Source organism: Canis lupus, chromosome 20, assembly GCF_011100685.1.
Source record: "Canis lupus familiaris isolate Mischka breed German Shepherd chromosome 20, alternate assembly UU_Cfam_GSD_1.0, whole genome shotgun sequence".
Classification (NCBI taxonomy): domain Eukaryota; kingdom Metazoa; phylum Chordata; class Mammalia; order Carnivora; family Canidae; genus Canis; species Canis lupus.
Window position 1 is genome coordinate 10,215,117 of NC_049241.1, and position 17,706 is coordinate 10,232,822.

Consider the following 17,706-nt stretch of genomic DNA (forward strand, 5'->3'; position numbering starts at 1 on the left):
AGGTATAACTATTTAAGGTTAGTGATTATTAAACATCTATAATATGTATTTTTTTTCATTTTGTATATTACATAGAGAATGTTTTATATTTTCATGGCATGCAAATATCTGTACACAATAATATAGTATTATTTTGCACGATTTAAAAATTGTATGAATGTTGTGATGCTATATAAAACTTGTCAATTTGTTAATATTGTATTTTTGAGATTAATTTGATTGTCTTATAAGATTAAATTTATGAATAATAGGAATAATATGTTCATTTTTTAATTTCCCACTATAGACAATTAGATTATTTCCAATTTTTTCACTGTTTCAAACATCATGTACTGAATATACTTACACAGGTCTCATTGTACACTTTTTTTTTTTTTAATTTTTATTTATTTATGATAGTCACACAGAGAGAGAGAGAGAGAGAGAGGCAGAGACACAGGCAGAGGGAGAAGCAGGCTCCATGCACCGGGAGCCCGACGTGGGATTCGATCCAGGGTCTCCCGGATCGCGCCCTGGGCCAAAGGCAGGCGCCAAACTGCTGCGCCACCCAGGGATCCCTCATTGTACACTTTTGTAAAAGTGTCTCTAAGCTGTTCATCTAGAAGTGGAATTCAATTAGAAATTGCCAACTTGCTCTCTGAAGTGGTTGTATAAATTTATACTTACACCACTCTGATTTCTCATTTCCCCACATACTCATTAACACATGGCATTACCTAAGGTTAAAAACAAAAACAACTTTCAAATCTCCTCTCATTATGACCATCAAGCAAAACATAAGGACTGGAAAACACAGTCACATACTTTAAATGTTAAGTATTAAGAAAATACGATTCCTTCTTCAAGCACATTGCCCTGGAATAGGGCAGCTTTCATTCTCCCTGAGGTTATGTTATTGTTCTATGTAGCCTTAATAAATATTTCACCTGGAAATTTATCTAGCCATTGCTTCCCCAAACTTGTAGTTCAGAATAATAATCAAAGAAATTTCCCTTGAAAAGCAAATTCCATCTGGGAAAAGATACAGGCTATTTCCTCCTGAAATTTAACAAAGCTTCTGATAAATTCCACAGTGAGAAAGCCTGTCTAATTTTATTTAACACAATTTTCCCCAATTTTTAAAAAATCTAGCCTCTATTACTAGGAAGACACTAGAGAATGCTAATCTAACCCTCTTCAAGCCAAGTATTAGCATAGAATTGCATATTAGATACCTGGGTTCAAATCCAGACTTTTATCATTTATTCTGTAATTGTAGGCAAGATATTGACTGTTCATGAACATCAACTTTCTCATCCATAAAAGGAATCAAAGTCTTCTTTACAGGGTATGAGAACTAATAAAGTAGTTTATACAAAGCACCTGCCACAGCCTGGCCATAATAGGCATTTGGTATATGCAGAATTATTCCTGTGTTTTCAACTTCTTGAGATAACTTCATACACTTTATTCTCCATAGTGCAAAGTGTTGCTTTATTCTCTAAAAGTACCCCTGTCATGCATATATGGGCCATCTGCTGTACATAGGTAAGAATTTAGAAAATCAGAATGATTCATGATTAAGTAAACCTCAATCATAAAAGCCTTAATCTTCTCAGCCTGTCCTAACAGGACAGGCTTCAAGCCTTCTTTCTTTTTTTTTTTTTCTTTAGATTCAATGAGCCAAATATAGTACATCATTAGTTTCAGATATAGTTTTCAATAATTTATCAGTTGCATATAGCAACCAATGCTCATCTCATCATGTGCCTTCCTTAATGCCCAGACTCCAAGCCTTCTTGATTTCAATTTAGGTTCTGAAGTTTTCCTTTTACTTCATTATAAGTTTCTTGGTCTACAGCAATGAGGAATGTATAAGATATTTCATAGTTAGCTATTCCATATTTTTTTTCAAAGCCTCACAGAACCATTTGGCTAAAAGATTCCTGCTCTGATCTTTTCCATTCTCATAATGTTAAAGAAGTTAAAATTCAAGAAAGTTAAGTGTGAACACTTATATAAGGAAAGGATAATGTGGCCTAACAGTGCCACCTGTCTTGTGGCTTACTGTATGGGCCTTTGACAGACATAGTGCTGTGTTCAGATATTTCCCCTTTACCTTAAACAGATTATAAAGTCTATTAGTCTCAATTTCTTTATCTGTAAAATTGCTAAAATGCTATCATCTACTTCCATTTGTGCTTAGAGGAATGGGTAAAGAAATGCAGCCCCAGGCATGTGAGTATTCTTAACAAATAACCATTCCTTCATGGAGATGCTTACCTTGGAATCACCTCCTCTGCTCCAGAGGTCTATTGAAATACTATTATTTTCAAATGTTTGTTGAGTCCAAGTTCAGTATCTACAATGCTAGTTGAAAGAACATTGTTGCATTTAAGTGAGAAATGTTTTATGGTAATTATCATAAAATGTATCCTCATCTCAATACTGCTTATTCTTAGACTGGCTGAAGTATGAACACATCTTTAGAGGATAAGATTGACCATCATAGTACTCATTTCTCTTGTAAAACAGTTAAAATTTATTGTGCAGCTGCTATGTCCCAGTCACTTGTGATAGAAACTTTGTTCAATTATAATTATCACTCCCAATGGTTTTGTAGAAATTGAAATAAGAAAGGAAAGATTTTATTATCATAAGGCATGGTGATAGTGTGAAGGAGTGCTTAGTAATTCCAGCAGCACCACATCCTAACATTTATTAACTGCTTTCTACATAACACATACTGTGATCAGTGCCTTATAAGCTTTATTATGTTTAGTGCATACTAAAACCTGGGTACTTACTATTATCCATATTTCACAAATGAGAAAACCAAGGGCTATCCAGTTTATACAGTTGTTCATGGTCCTGTTGTCAGTAAATATTGAAGCCAGGATTTGAATACCGATCCCTCTGACACCATTGTCCATTGTTAGTTAGCTGCCTCCTGAGTACCCTTGGAAGATGGCATCTGTAGCCTTGTTGTTTTTTTCCAGTCTTACATTGAGCACTCAATCTCATGAACTTGGAAACTAGTTTCATTTATTCCTGGAGGAACTCCATCTCTCAGGGTATAGCCTTAATTTAAAAAAGATCAAAGAATAATAGGTAAATTAACTTATAAGAAGATACCAGTTGTCTTTCCCTATAGATACACACCTGTGAGACCAAAGTATTTGGAAGGTTGCTTCACCTCTTTCCCAAAGTGAAGGTTGAGACTCAGTTGGGGGAGTGAGGTACATGATTTTAGAGGCTAGGAATTGAATGAAGGCAGTGTGATATATTCTCTGTTTAAATGAGGCAGACTGTTCTCAGGTGAGCAGTTTGGAGTCCTGTTCCCAGGACACAAAAGGCTCTGTGAACCATCTTTGCTCTCCATTCCAAAGCTGACCATCTTCTTTTCATGGACATTTCCTTTCATTAGTTACAACAGAACCACATCTGCAGCTGGGTTAGGTTCTTAAGTTTAAAAGGAAGTACTTTTGCCAAATAATATCAGATATACATTAAGTTGCATGTAAAATATAGTACGTACATTTATAAATGATATTAGAAGTTAATGTCTCTCTGTTAACCCAACAGCCTATTTTCCCAGAATTAGGACTGATTGTGTTTCTTCATACAAGTACCAGATGTAGTTATTGGTTTACCTCTGGGGCCAGGTAATGTAAAAATGAGCAGGAACTGACACTAACTATAGGATTGGGCAATTTGGGGTCTATTATCTAGTTTTCACTCAATGGAATGTGTTCATTCAGTGAATTGACAGGTGGAGAATCACTGCATAATGACTATTGAAGTTACTCCTCTTCTCTTTTATTCCCTGGAAACTGAGAAATGAATTCTGATTAGCAAAGTATGCAAATAATCGACTTTCATCCATTTTGCATCCGTTTTCAGTTTATCACTTAAAATTACCACCTTTATTTCCAAATTTTTGAGGAGTGTTGAACACTGCCACCTAAGAGCTTCTAATGCTCATCTTTATTATCTCTATGTTCTAAAAAAGAAAAACTAAAACTGAGATAGTTGTATGACTTGTCCCCATCATTGGTAGGAAGTGATCATCCAAAGCCTATTCTCTTTCTGCTGTAATCACACTTTTTAAATTGGTTTTTATGAAATGCTAAAAATGTCATAGCTTTGTGCTTAAGATTCTCTCTCCCTCTCTCTCTGCCCCTCCACCCCCACCACCTGCTCACTCTCATTCTCTCTTTAAAAAAAAAATTAAAAATATGGCTTGGCTGACTTGTGCTTGAGGTCTAGAGGATATGTAGATAATATAGACAGATATAAATTTTAATTTCTGGGTTGTTATCATATTCTCTCTCTCTTTTTTTAAGTAAGTATATTTTTGCCTGAATGACCAGCTCCTATCTGAAAACTCCCATGTTATATCAGTCTGTGTTTGTGTTGTATTTGAATGGTATTAGTGTGAAGAAATGATAATTTAAATTTTCATGGTGATATTTAAAGAACAACACAGGTGGACTTCATCAAAAAACTGTCTTTTTTCCCAGTGAAAGGCAAATGAAATCACAGGAGTTTATGAAAATAGATTTCCTATGTATATTTGAATGAAAAAAGTGGTAGACAAATCAGAGCTCTTGGCAAGCCCTATTATAAAGGATGTTATACTCTTTTAAGCCTATATCTCAGCACTAAGTACCACATTCACTGATTTCAAGTTGTTTTCAGGAAAACAACAGAATAATGTTTTTGTAGTAGTTTCATAGTTTTATTTCAATTTTTATTAATTTAATTTCAGAGTTGGGTAAGTTCTGTTCTACAAACATAAGAAGTTTACATAGCCTTCTCTTTATTCATATTTATGGCACTTTGTATAAAATAATTTTCCAACTCAGAGTTGGGGAATTCTATGATTTTTAAAAACAAGGTATGAGCATTCATCAAATGTAGGAAATATTGCATATATTTGTTTCAGCAAACCTACATATATAAATGCATTTAAATAACACTTACCATGAATTTTGCCAGTATTAACTAAATCTCATCAATTCTAAGATGTTCTTTTTTTTCCTCCACATTTCTCCCCACATTTAATCTCTCCAAAATCAGTGTGTAATTCATTGCCATTTTTCTTCCTATTGATATATAAAATATCAGTGCTTCTGGTATATTACAGTCAAAGAAAGGTGGTAATTCATTTAATCCTCGTATTAGCCCTCAGAGAAGTATTATTGTCCCCACTTTTGAGGTTGAAACTCAGGCAGAGATGACAATGAACTTGTGCAAAGACAAATAGCTAATAAGTGGTAAGGTCAGTATTCCTGATAAGATAGTTTAATTAGAGAATTCCTGCTCTAAACAGTATGACTGTTATGGCTACAACTAACATAGTGTTGATAATGTACAAATTAAAATTTGCCAATGGTTATTATCAAATTGCTACAGCTTAGAAAATTACATACTAAATTGGCTTGATTTCTGATTAATATCCCCTGCTCTTTTTACCAACTACTACCACTATGTCTTCTTAAGTCTGTGGAAGATTGACAAGTGCATAGCGTGCATTGAATTTCAGAAAATACACGTGGGAATTGAGTTCTTCTGAATCCATAATGTGATGGAAAATGTTCTATCTTCACCAATGATTAATTTATAATAACTAGGTCAATTGTCAGTCCATCACTTAGATTTTTTAGTCTGAGAAACCAATGGAGTGAATATTACATATAAAAGAAATTCAGAAAAGTCTTTGGAAGAGTTGGAACACATATCTTGAAGACTCACCAGAGAATTTCCAAGGGTGATAGATGTTAAAACTTAGCATCTGTTAATGAGGACAAAGGGAAAGTTTACAGTTTATTGTGGGATCTTTATTTCTTTTTGTTAGGACTTTTTAACTTTTTTTTTTAAGGTTTTATCTATTCATGAGAGATAGAAAGAGGCAGAGATAAAGGCAGGGGGAGAAGCAGGCTCCCTGTAGGGGGTACTCAATCCCTGGACCCTGAGATTATGACCTGAGTCAAAGGCAGGTGCTCAACCACTGAGCCACCCAGGTGCCCCATTGGCTTTAAACAATTGACCAAGACAGGATGGCAGAGTGAGAATATGGCAGGATTGAATGTTTTTGTATCAATAAATATGATAGAAATGGCCACCCGTATGAAAGCTCTTGAATATAAGAGGGTACATTAACTGGTATGATTTGTTGAGATAATGCTTTAGTCTATGGCCATTTGTGTAGTCTCTAAGGAAAAGGAAATTCTCCTTTTTGGTCTATGTGGTCTGTGGTTTACATTTTCTTTGATAGTTGCAAACAAAGGTGAGAACACCAGTCCCTGTTATTCTTAAAAGAATGTTTGTGATGTTTATTTTTCAATTTCTGTGCTACTTTGTATTTTGTAAATTTATTCATACTGCATGTAGTTCTTTGAGGATGTTATATGTTAGCTGCAGACAAGGTATATCATTTAACTTTAACTGTGTAACAAACCACCCTAAAACTTAATAGCTTTAAAACAATACCTATTTATTTAGTTCATGGCTCTGCAGATTGGCAATTTGGTTTTCATTTAACTGGGTGGTTATTCTGGTTTCAGTTGGTCTCCTGTGATCATCTATTGGGTTGGCCTGGGGCTAGTTTATCGCAGATAGCCTCAACACTGCCAGCTCATCTCTTTTGTTCGTAGTCTTTTTTTATTCTAGAAGGTTAGCTTGAAATTTTCACATGGCAGCTGGGCAGGTTTCTAAAAGACCTACTGAAAGCTCGCAAGTTTCTTTAGGCTTAGCCTTAGAACTTGCTAGTGTCATTTCTACCCCATTGTTTTGCCTAAGACCAATCACAAAACCAGCCCACAATCAAGGGAAAGGTAAATAGACTCCATCTTTTGATTGGAAGAACTGCAAATATATATTGGAAAATACAAAGATACAGGAATGGTTTGAGATGAATGGCCATTTTCACAGTATACCACATTTAGCCTTCCAGCTGTCTTGTAAGCTAATATTCTTTTTTTTTCCTGTTCATTTTTAGTACCATCAACAGGTTTCTTCTATCACAGCATATACTATCAGATTTTGCTTCTTTCTTTTCTTTTTTCAGGGTGGGGAGTGAGAGAGAGGTTGAAGAAAACAAAGACTGTCATTTACGAGATGAGCAACCCTTTTTGTAATACCTTGTATACCCAATGGTGATCCTGCCATAATTTCAACCTTCTTCTAACCCATCAGAGCAGTAGCAGATTATGTAAAAGCACTGACTCATATACAGAACTCTAAAGAAGATTATAGAAGATAATTTCTTGACATGGCAGAAGGATTAGGACCTATAAAGTATGAAGGGCAATGGAAAGAACCTAGTATCTGGTAGTTCAGGGAAGAGATGTCTCAGACAAAGCTCAGTTGCCCCCAGATATAAATCAGGTAAGGAGTAAATTGGTTTTATTTGGCCCCAAAATGCTGAGCTAGTACCAAGAGGTAGAAATTACAAGAGTCATATTATGAAAAAAAGTCATTTATATTGAAAAAAAATTCTTTTAGACTGTGAGGGCTTTCCAAAACTGAAAAGAGTGATTTTAGCTAGTAGCTAAAAGCCTGATAAATCTAGAGTCAGATTGCCTGGGCTCAATTCCTGTTTCTTATGCTTCCTATCTGTGATCTTGGACAAGTTAATTAACCTCCTTCATCTATGAAATGGGACTAATAAAACTTTGTTTTCTTTTTTTTAACTTTTTTTTAAAATTTTTATTTATTTATGATAGTCACAGAGAGAGAGAGAGAGGGGGGCAGAGACACAGGCAGAGGGAGAAGCAGGCTCCATGCACCGGGAGCCTGATGTGGGATTCGATCCCGGGTCTCCAGGATCGCGCCCTGGGCCAAAGGCAGGCGCTAAACCGCTGTGCCACCCAGGGATCCCAAAACTTCGTTTTCATTTTTAAAATTTTCTACTTAATTTCTTAAAATTTTCTTTTAAATCCCACTATAGTTTACATATAGTGTTATATTAGTTTCAGACATGCAGTATAGTGACTCAACAAATCCATACATTACCAGGTGCTTGCTCATCACAAGTACACTCCTTAATCTCATCACCTGTTTAACCCATCCCTCACACACCTCCCCTCTGGTAGCCATCAGTTTGCTCTCTCTAATTAGGAGTCTATTTCTTGGTTTGTCTTTCTCTCTCTCCTTCTTTTTTCTCCCTCTTCATTTTTTTATTTGTTTCTTAAATCTAACATACAAGTGAGATCATATGGTATTTGTCTTTCTCTAACTGACTTTTTTTACTTAGCATTATATAGAGAGAGCTCCATCCATATCCTTGCAAATGGCAAGAATTCATTCTTTTTTATGGCTGAATAATATTCTACTGTGTGTATACCATATCTTCTTTATTTATCTATCATTGGACACTTGAGCTGCTTCCATAATTTGGCTACTGTAAATAATGCTGCAATAAATGGAGATGCATGTATTCCTTCTAATTAGTGTTTTTGGTTTGGGGGTAAATATCCAGTACTGCAATGTCTGGATCCACAGGGTAGTTCTATTTTTAACTTTTTGAGGAAACTCCATGCTATTATCCATAGTGACTGCATGACTTTGCATTCCCACTAAAGTACAGAAGAGTTCCTTTTTCTCCATATCCTCCAACACGTGTTTCTTGTGTTGTTGATTTTAGCCATTCTGACAGGTGTGAGGTGTTATCTCATTGTAGTTTAGATTTGCATTCCCCTGATGATGAGTAATGTTGAGCATATTTTCATGTGTCTCTTGGCCATCTGGATGTCTTCATTGAGGATATGTCTGTTCATAACTTCTGCCCATTTTTTGGAATATTTTTTAATTGGAGTTCGTTTTGCCAACATATAGCATAACACCCAGTGCTCATCCCATCAGGTGCTCCCCTCAGTGCCCACCTCCCTTTCCACTACCCCTTGTTCATTTCCCAGAGTTAGGAGTCTCTCATGTTCTGTCTCCCTCACTGATATTTCCCACTCATTTTCTCTCCTTTCTCCTATGAGCCCTTTCACTACTTTTTATATTCCCCAAATGAATGAGACCATATAATGTTTGTCCTTCTCCGATTGACTTACTTCATTCAGCATAATACCCTCCAGTTCCATCCATGTCGAAGCAAATGTGGGTAGTCGTCGTTTCTAAAGGCTGAGTAATATTCCAATGTATACATAGAACACAGCTTCTTTATCCATTCATCTTTTGATGGACACCGAGGTTCCTTCCACAGTTTGGCTACTGTGAACATTGCTGCTATAAACATCGGGGTGCAGGTGTCCTGCCATTTCACTGCATCTGCATTTTCGGGATAAATCCCCAGCAGTGCAATTGCTGGGTTGTAGGGCAGATCTATTTTTAACTCTTTGAGGAATCTCTACACAGTTTTCCAGAGTGGCTGCACCAGTTCACATTCCCACCAATAGTGCAAGAGGGTTCCCCTTTCTCCACAACCTCTCCAACATTTATTATTTCCTGTCTTGTTAATTTTCACCATTCTCACTGGTGTGAGATGGTATCTCATTGTGGTTTTGATTTGTATTTCCCTGATGGCAAGTGATGTGGGGCATTTTCTCATGTGCTTGTTGACCATGACCATGTCTTCTTTGGTGAAATTTCTGTTCATGTCTTTTGCCAATTTCATGATTGGATTGTTTGTTTCTTTGCTGTTGAGTTTAATAAGGTTTTTATAGATCTTGAATATTAGCCCTTTATCTGATATGTCATTTACAAGTATTTTCTCCCATTCTGTAGGTTGTCTTTTAGTTTCGTTGATTATTTCTTTTGCTGTGCAGAAGCTTTTTATCTTGCTGAGGTCCCAATAGTTCATTTTGCTTTTGTTTCCCTTGCCTTCCTAGATGCATCTTGCAAGAAGTTGCTGTGGCCAAGTTCACAAAGGGTATTGCCTGTGTTCTCCTCTAGGATTTTGTTTTGTTTTGTTTTGTTTTTTTCCTCTAGTATTTTGATGGATTCTTGTCTCACATTTAGATCTTTCATCCATTTTGAGTTTATCTTTGTGTATGGTGTAAGAGAATGGTCTAGTTTCATTCTTCTGCATGTGGCTTTCCAATTTTCCCAGCACCATTTACTGAAGAGACTGTCCTTTTTTCAGTGGCTACTCTTTCCTGCTTTGTCGAATATTAGTTGGCCATAGAGTCGAGGGTCCATTTCTGGGTTCTCTGTTCTGTTCCATTGATCTATGTGTTTTTGTGCCAGTACCACGCTGTCTTGATGATCACAGCTTTGTAGTACAACCTGAAATCTGGCATTGTGATGCCCCCAGCTATGGTTTTATTTTTCAATATTCCCCTGGCTTTTGGGGTCTTTTCTGATTCCACACAAATCTTAAGATTATTTGTGCCAACTCTCTGAAGAAAGTCCATGGTATTTTGATAGGGATTGCATTAAATGTGTACATTGCCCTGGGTAGCATTGACATTTTCACAATATTAATTCTTCGAATACATGAGCATGGAATATTTTTCCATCTCTTTGTGTCTTCCTCCATTTCTTTCAGACATGTTCTATAGTTTTTAGGGTATAGAACCTTTACCTCTTTGGTTAGGTTTATTCCTAGATATCTTATGTTTTTGGGTGCAATTGTAAATGGGATTGACTCCTAGTTTCTCTTTCTTCAGTCTCATTGTTAGTGTATATAAATGCCACTGATTTCTGGGCATTGATTTCGTATCCTGCCACACTGCTGAATTGCTGTATGAGTTCTAGCAATTTTGAGGTGGAGGCTTTTGGGTTTTCTATGTACAGTATCATGTCATATGCAAAGAGGGAGAGTTTGACTTCTTCTTTGCCAATATGAATGCCTTTTATTTCTTTGTGTTGCCTGATTGCTGAGGTTAGGACTTCTAGTACTATATTGAATAGCAGTGGTGAGAGTGGACATCCCTGTCGTGTTCCTGATCTTAGGGGGAAGGCTCCCAGTGCTTCCCCATTGAGAATGATATTTGCTGTGGGCTTTTCGTAGATGGCTTTTAAGATGTCGAGGAAAGTTCCCTCTATCCCTACACTCTGAAGAGTTTTGATCAGGAATGGATGCTGTATTTTGTCAAATGCTTTCTCTGCATCTATTGAGAGGATCATATGGTTCTTGTTTTTTCTCTTGTTGATATGAGCTATCACATTCATTGCTTTACGGGTGTTGAACCAGCCTTGCAACTTGGGGATAAATCCCACTTGGTCATGGTGATAATCTTAATGTACTGTTGGATCCTATTGGCTATTATCTTGTTGAGAATTTTTACATCCATGTTCATCAGGGTTATTGGTCTATAATTCTCCTTTTTGGTGGGGTCTTTGTCTGGTTTTGGAATTAAGGTGATGCTGGCCTCATAAAACAAGTTTGGAAGTATTCTGTCCCTTTCTCTTTCAGAACAGTTTTAGTAGAATAGGTATTGTTTCTTCTTTAAATGTTTGATAGAATTCCCCTGGGAAGCCATCTGGCCCTGGACTTTTGTGTCTTGGGAGGTTTTTGATGACTGCTTCAATTTCCTCCCTGGTTATTGGCTTGTTTGGGTTTTCTATTTCTTCCTGTTCCAGTTTTGGTAGTTTGTGGTTTTCCAGAAATGCATCCATTTCTTTTAGATTGCCTAATTTATTGGTGTATAGCTGCTCATAATATGGTTTTAAAATAGTTTGTATTTCCTTGGTATTGGTGGTGATCTCTCCTTTTTCATTCGTGATTTTATTAATTTGAGTCTTTTCTCTTTTGTTTTTAATAAGGCTGGCTAATGGTTTATCTATCTTATTAATTCTTTCAAAGAACCAACTCCTGGTTTTGTTGATCTGTTCTACAGTTCTTCTGGTCTCTATTTCATTCAGTTCTGCTTGAATCTTTATTAACTTTTTTCTGCTTGGTGTAGGTTTTATCTGCTGTTCCTTTTCCAGTTCCTTTAGGTATGAGGTTAGCTTGTGCATTTGAGTTTTTTCCACTTTTTTGAGGGATGCTTGTATTGCAATGTATTTCCCTCTTAGGACTGCTTTTGCTGTATCTCAAAGATTTTTAATGGTTGTATCTTCATTCTCATTAGTTCCCATGAACCTTTTTAATTCTTCTCTAATTTCCTGGTTGACCCTTTTATCTTTTAGCAGGATGCTCTTTACCCTACACGTGTTTGAGTTTCTTCCAAATTTCTTCTTGTGATTGAGTTCAAGTTTCAAAGCATCATGGTCTGAAAATATTCAGGAGACAATCCTAATCTTTTGGTATTGGTTGAGACCTGATTTGTGACCCTGTATGTGATCTATTCTGGAGAAAGTTCCATGTACACTTGAGAAGAATGTGCATTCAGTTGTGTTTGGATGCAAAGTTCTGTCTATATCTGTGAAATCCATCTGGGGTCCAGTGTATAATTTACAGCTCTTGTTTCTTTGGGGATGTTATGCTTAGAAATCTGTCATTTGCAGAAAGTGCCATGTTGAAATCTCCTACTATTAGTGTATTATTATCTAAGTATGTCTTTACTTTGGTTATTAATGGATTGATATACTTGGCAGCTTCCACTTTAGGGGCATAAATATTCATGATTGTTAGGTCCTCTTGTTGGATAGACCCCCTAAGTATGATATAGTGTCTCTCCTCACTATATCACTTCACTTTAGTCTTTGGGATAAACTTCAATTTATCTGATATGAGGGTTGCTAACCCAGCTTTCTTTTGAGGACCATTTGAATGGTAAATGGTTCTCCAACCTTTCATTTTCAGGCTGGAGGTGTTGTTAGGTCTAAAATGAGTCTCTTGTAAATAGCAAATAGATGGGTCTTGCTTTTTTTATCCAGTCTGATACCCTGCATCTTTTGATGGGATCATTAAGCCCATTCACATTCATAGTTACTATTGAAAGATATGAATTTAGTGTCATCATAATACCTATTCCATCCTATTTTTGTGGATTATTTCTTTGGGCTTCCTCTTTCATTACAGGGTCCCCCCTTAATATTTCTTGCAGAGCTGGTTTGGTGGTCACATATTCTTTCAGTCTCTGCCTATCTTGGAAGCTCTTTATCTTTCCTTCTATTCTGAATGAGAGCCTTGTAGGATAAAGTATTCTTGGCTGCATGTTTTATATATATATATAATGTTTGTTTCATATATATATATAAATTCTCATTGTAGTGACTGACAAGATAAGTGTTCAAAATGGTTAATAATTAATAATAAAAATATCTATATGCTTGGAGCTGACTGAAGGCCTCAATGAACAACATGGTGAAATATCAGGCAGTAAAAAATACGAATACTCACATGCTTCCTGGGTAGATGACACCTGTCTGTGCTATTGGAGATTTTTCTCCCACCCTGTTAGAATTGCCCCTGGCAATTCAGTAAAAAAAATCTGTTTTCCCTTCTGTCTATAAAAACACATTACAATTTTGCTCTGAGCCTAATTACAATGGGTGATAACCTAATTTTCTATTATGGAAATAATCGATAATTCTCGTGTACAGAGATACTACTTACAACTATGACTTTATCTGAAAAATCATTATTTTAATAATCATCACAGCTCGTTTTCTTCCTTTTGCCAACATCATTCTTCACAAGACCATTGCTTTAGGTGACTTGGAAAAATCAATTCAAGGGAGAAAATGCAGTGTCCATTGGAGGCCAGACTAATGGTAGATGGTGCCCAAAGCAAAGATTTCTGATTATCAATCCACTGGAGTGGGTCTTGGGATTGAAAACAAATCATTCAGCCAATGGCTGTCTTATCAGTTTGTTTGTAAATTGTGTCTTTTTGAGTTACAGGGCATTTTGGAGTTTTAGCTGTGCTTCTAATGTGCTTAGGAGACTTGGATGAAAGATGCTGATAGCAGTTCTGGGAGACTAGGTCATTTGAGTGATCACCTGCTGACTTCTGTTAATGTAGGCTAGCAATCAGGAGAATTCAGTTGGAAGAAAAAAATCCATTTTCTGTGTCCAGCTACTCTGCTTAGCAGAAACACCTGTGCAAATTCCTACTTGGTACCAATAATAAACTACCATAACAATCCTTTGAATAACAAACTGGGTAGAGCTGCTCTCCAATACATTTGCACTGATTGTTGTGGTAGCCACTAGCCACAGATGGCTACTAAGCACTTAAAATGTGGCTATTTCAAATTGAGATGTACTATAAAGTCTCAAATGCAGACTGGATTTTGTAGACTTAGTATAAAGGAAGACTGAAAATACCTCAAAATATTTTTGTGTTGATTTTGAAATAATGTTTTGGATGTATTAGGTTAAATATTTATATTTCAAAAGATTTTTTTTTTTTTTACTTTTTAATGTGGCTTCCAGAAAATTTAAAATTACATATTTGGCTTGCATTTGTGACTCACATTTTCTTTCTTTCAGGTAGTGCTGGGCTAGAATTGCATCACTTAAAATGAGGTCTTCAGACCACTGACATCAGCATCCTCTGTGAACTTATTAGAAATGCAGAATCTCAGGCCTTGCCCCAGATCTCTTGAATCAGAATCTCCATTTGACAGGATTCTCAGTTAATTCATATCCACATTAAAGTTTGAGAATCATTGGGCTGTGTGCGGTGAAGGTAGAGTGAACTGATTAAGAGGAAAGTACCCTTGTCTTATCTGTAATGCCATTCTGATTTTGTTTCTTTGGTGTGTCCACATTATCATTGTCCACATAGACCTTCCAAGATACCCTGTTCATGATTTTATAATGGAGATTAAGGGGAAAAATGTACTCAAGTAGCAGAAAATTCACTTTATGGTCAACTTTTTAAGAGTAACTCTTTTGGAAAACAAAACTTTTCTGTAGCTGATGTTGACTTGCCTTGCTTCTGCATTTTCCTGCTTGATGATTATCAAAGAAGGGCAGGGATAGGTTTCCAGCCTCATCATTTTCCCCCTTTCATCTTTGAGTCTCAACTCTAACATGGGTTAGGCTTTCCCAGACCATACTCTCACTCTCTCCAGCCGGTCTCTCCCCATCACATTAACCTGACATTTATGGCATGTCTCTCTTGCTGAAATCCTTATAGCTGCTTTATATGCTTGTTGTCTACCTTCTTTGTCCACTAGAATACAAATTCCAGGAGGACAAGGAGATTTCCTTGTTCACTTCTGCAATGATTCCGGATACCAACTACATTCAAGCTAGGCCACACTTCCCAAGATAAGAGTATAGTCCCACTCCCCTCAGATACAGCTACAAGTTTGAGGTCCTCAGGGCACTTCACTTCTTACCAGCTGGCTAAAAATTTGGGGGTTCCCAATACACTGTCAGGTTTGATAATTTTCTAAATGAGTCACAGAACTTGGGAAAGCACTATACTTACAGTTTTATTGTAGTGAAATGTTGCAAATTGGAACCAGCTAAAAGAAGAGACACATAGGGTAAAGTCTGAGAGGGTCCCAAATGTGAAGCTTCCATGTCCTTAGGACAAGTCACCCTCCTGGTACATCAATGTGTGATGATATTCAGAGTATAATGCCAACTAGGAAACCTTTCCTGAGCCTCAGGTTTGGAGTTTACACTGGGGTTTCATTATGCAGACAGGACAAACTCAATTGACCATGAGGTTAAACTCCTTACCTTCTCCCCAGAGGTTGGCTGATACCCTCATGGCTGAAAACCTCCATCCTCTAAGCATCCTTATCTTGAGTTTCTTTGTTAGCTTAAACTATGAGGCCCTCACCACAAGTCACTTTGTTAACAGAGCTGAGCGTGGTTTAAAGGGCCCACCATGATTAATAAAACATCCCTACCATTTGGGAAACTCCAAAGTTTTAGAAGCGCCCTCCCAGGAACTGAGGACAAAGGCCAGTGAAGTTCTTTATGGCACAGGAACCTCTGTAACCTTAATGCCTATGATGGTGCTTGGCAGATGGTGAGTACTCCTTCAGTATTTGGGTACATGAGCTCTCCATGTCTAACATGGAACCTGGAACTGAGGGCTAATAAAACTTTGTCACTAGAATAATTATGCTTTTAATTCATCGGTTAGACATATTGTCTCAGAGTTTGGCCAGAGATTCAACCTTCTTAGCAGGTAGTGCTCTAATGCCTCATGGAGGTGCAGCACCATGAAACAGATTTAATTATGATAATGGAGGTGAAATATGTAAACCTTTTACTACTTTTAATGCCAGTGCCATGTTAATGGAGGGAAATGAGCTCCATAAAATGACTGCAAAATAGTATTTGAGCTTTTTTTCTTGTAATTAATTATTGACAGTTTAAGCTCATTACACATTTTGGGGGGAAAACACCAATTATTAATACTTCAAGAAAACCTTTATAGATTAACTTGTTCTTTTGATGATTCTTTTCATGTCCTCAAAAACAAAAGAAAACAGAACAAACAAAAAACATTGCTCTGTCAAGAAATGATTATTATTTACTTTTTTGATTCCCAAATTATTGGTTGGAATAGCTAAAATACTGCCTCTGTCGGAAGCAGTGAAGAGAGAGAGAGAGAGAAAGAGAGAAAAAAAGAAAACAGGAGTTTTCAGTTTAAATAAGATTAAACCAGGCATGAGATTGAATCGGTGGCCTAATGTAGGTTCAGAACCCTCAATGATTTCTGTGAAAATGAAGGAAGTTGGCAGAAAACGAGAGAGGATTTAGAATGGAGGATACGGTACACTGCGCAGGAAGACTTAGGCTTGTGGTGTGGGGACCAGCCTCCCACTGCCTGTGAGTCTAAGTCAAGCCTCTTATGAAGTTCAGGGGAAATAAATGAATTGTGCTTTCATGTTTATAACCTTGTTCTAGTGCCTGTTCGTTAAGTGATTTGAGGTAAACAACTGCACCTCCTGACACCCGTTTCTGTTAAATGGGAGAATGATTCCTATCTGGAAACAGAATCTTCCTGGCAGGATTGTTGTGATGGCTAAATAGGGCTGAGCATGGAACTCGGTTCTGCTAGGAGTTCTGCTAGAAGGCCCAGTGTTTTTCGGGTGGTCTTTACGTAAGTGAGACAACTCCCAGCAGCCCACTTAGCTAGCCTCTGTTGCTGGGGTGTTTCTCATACATGTTGTTTTCTCCGCATCAGTATTTGCATATGAGAGATCCTTCACTTTTCTTTGCACACCGGGCAGTGGTTCAGGGTGAGGTGGAAGCAGGCACAGGACCGATGGCTCCCGCAGACTGTCTGATGCGAAATGGCACGGCCTTTACCTGTCCTCTTCTTTTCAGAAATGACCTTCCTTCTTTCCTCTTCATTTTTGTACAGAACCAGCTACATACAAGGACTTTGGAGTCAGGCAGAGCTTGATTTTTCTTAACCCCTCTGTGTAGGAGTGTTCTTGTCCATGTGAGGATGATGTTCCTGCCTTCCCTTGGGTGGGAGTTGAAATGAGAACCCAAGGGAGTGTTGAACCCGGCCCTTAGTTGGCTCTGAGAAAACCTCTTTCTTCTCAGCTCTCTTATCAGAGGATCACAGGTTCTTGCCACCAGAGACTTTCCATATCTTGGCTCTTGACGTTCTCATCTAGACAGTCAGGTGGACTGATGGCAGAAGAAGCCACGTATCCCATGATGCTTTGTACTGGGCCTGTGATTCCTTTTGAAATATTTCAGAGACATCCTGATATCCCCTGTGTGTAAGTTAGCATAAGTAACATATTAGGTATAGCTAGAATTTTGATTACAGGTTTTAAGATTTTATTTATTTATTTGAGAGAGAGCAAGAGCATGTGCATGTGAGTGGGCAGAGGGAGAGGGACAGCTGACTCCCTGCTGAGCAGGGAGCCCTAAGCAGGGCTTGATCCAGG